The sequence below is a fragment of the Capra hircus genome, assembly GCF_001704415.2.
Source record: "Capra hircus breed San Clemente chromosome X unlocalized genomic scaffold, ASM170441v1, whole genome shotgun sequence".
NCBI classification, from domain to species: domain Eukaryota; kingdom Metazoa; phylum Chordata; class Mammalia; order Artiodactyla; family Bovidae; genus Capra; species Capra hircus.
In genome coordinates, this window is record NW_017189516.1 from 26,376,852 (window position 1) to 26,379,218 (window position 2,367).

At 39.9% G+C, this 2,367-nt stretch overlaps 1 non-coding gene across 1 annotated transcript; it reads left to right on the forward strand.

Moving 5' to 3' along the window:
* Window positions 1–656: 656 nt before the first annotated feature.
* On the forward strand, window positions 657–728 carry TRNAC-GCA. Its single transcript has one exon. It is a non-coding gene; the product is annotated as a tRNA-Cys (tRNA).
* Window positions 729–2,367: the final 1,639 nt, after the last annotated feature.

Here is a 2,367-nt window from a genome sequence, read left to right on the forward strand (position 1 = left end):
ACCCCAGCCCTGCCAAGTGGGAGGGCAGTCAGCTGATTCTTAGGCCTGAGTCAGGTGAGGGCCTTGACAGACCTGGCCCCTGCAGTGAGGGCTCTGCTTTAGGAGGCAGATGGAAGCCGAGGACTTTCTGCTTTGTGACTGCCAATTTGGAAGCAAGAATAAATATTTTTAAAAGATCTTTACCGAGTCATTTGTGTGTTGTGTGTGGTGTGTGGTGTGTGGTGGTGGTGGTGGTGGTGTGTGTGTGTGTGTGTGGCTTCAAAATATGAGTTTACATTGTTAATTTTGTCCCCTAACCCTTTTAATGAAGATCCCCAAGTCTGCAGCAAAGTTGAAAGGATTTTACAGTGAACATACAACACTAGATGACCAGTATCTTATAGTACTTGCTTTATTTAATAGCTAACCATCTATCATCCATTAACCCATCTTGTTTTATGATGCATTAAAAGAAACACTTGCCCATAAATGCTCCTGCATTATAAATTCAGTGTTTCTCTCTGTTTTTTTTTTCCTTTGAATTTGCATATGATGAAATGCACACACCTAAGTGTAAAGTGCTATATTTCCCATCATTTTGTCAGCATACTTTTTTCCCCTTTTTTACAAAATCAAACTTCTGGCTAGTTACAGAATTGTCATAAATTAAGAAGGCTTCCCTGGTAGCTTAGAGGTTAAAGCGTCTGCCTGCAATGCAGGAGACCCGGGTTCGATCCCTGGGTTGGGAAGTTCCCCTGGAGAAGGAAATGGCAACCCACTCCAGGATTCTTGCCTGGAGAATCCCATGGACAAAGGAGCCTGGTGGGCTACAGTCCATGGGGTCGCAAAGAGTCGGACACAACTGAGCGACTTCACTTTCACTTTCAAGGTTTTGAAAGTAGTTGGGAACAATAGCATATGACGAGCATATTAGAAAGATTATGTTCATTGTAACATGAAATTTGTTCTTTTGGTAAATACCCTGGCCCTTCTCTTGGTTCTTTTCCTCTCCATTCCCTTCTCCATATACACAGGAGAGAGAAAAAAGTAAAGCAATTGATTAGTGAAGTTTTTTTTTAGGATCTCCCAGAGTGAAGGACTAGCTAAAAAGTGACTTCTACTTCCAGTGTTTGCCATTTACTTTTTGGCAACCACTTTCTTCTTTTATTTTTCCTTTTGTTATGAAATTCAATGAGAAACAGTCTATCTAGTCCCTATATTTCATAACAAAATATGAAATTCAGTATAGCTATTCTAGAAAGTCCAAATAGACAATTCCATGACAATTCATAATGTGTTTCCACGTGGAATTAAAGGAACCCGCCTGCCAGTGCAGGAAACATAATGAGATGTGGGTTCAGTCCCTGGGTCAGGAAGATCCCCTGGAGGAGGGCATGGCAACCCACTCCAGTGTTCTTGCCTGGAGGATCCCATGGACAGAGGAACCTGGCAGGCTGCAGTCCATAGGGTTGCAAAGAGTCAGACATGACTGAAGCGACTTAGCATGCATGCATGCCTAAAGTGACAGATTACTTGAATACTATGAAGGGCACATTTGTCAAACTTATTAGGAAAATGGGGAGATGTAAATGTTGATTTCTATTTATTACTGGTTCACTGGGGAATCCGTGCACTGTTTTAATTGTCTTTACACAATGGCCATGTCAAGCTGCTTGAATGATGGAAGAAAAAACCCAAATTCAGGTAGGACAAGAATTTGATCTGGGTCTGTTTGATGTCTTGTCTTTAAAAAGGGGGAAATGGACAAGATTGGCTTTAGAAATATTTAGTGTGTATGTTAAAATGCCTGGTGGTGTAGGTTAAAGAGAGACCCCAAAGGATAGATTATCTAGAACAAGCATACTGTTCGCTTAGAAAGAGAGGATGTGATAAGCAGGATCAGGATAGTAAGTTTATAGCACAAGTTCAAAGAGCAGGCAGTGGCTGGCAGCTCTGGTGGTTGAGGAAGGTTTCTGTGGGGAGCATCTGCTTTGAGGTGATTGGATGTGGATGGAGAGAGGAAGGGAAGAGGGCTTTCAAGGTCTCTCAGTTGCTCACAGCAGAGATGCTTATTCCCTTCAATGCAGTATGAATCAATGAAAAATTTGGGGAGGTCTTAACAGATAAAGTTGAAAACATAAGTTGGAGTAATTATGTCAGGTCTTAATTGACAGGTTATTTTATTTATTTATTTTTAATCTTATTGAAGTATAATTGATTTACTATGTTTTAATTTCTTCTGTATAGCAGTGACTCAGTTATATATATGTATGTATATATATATTCTTTTTCATTATGATTTGTCATAGAATATTGAATATAATTCCCTGTGCTATACATTATGACCTTTTTGTTTATCCATCCTATATATAATAGTTTGCCCAAACT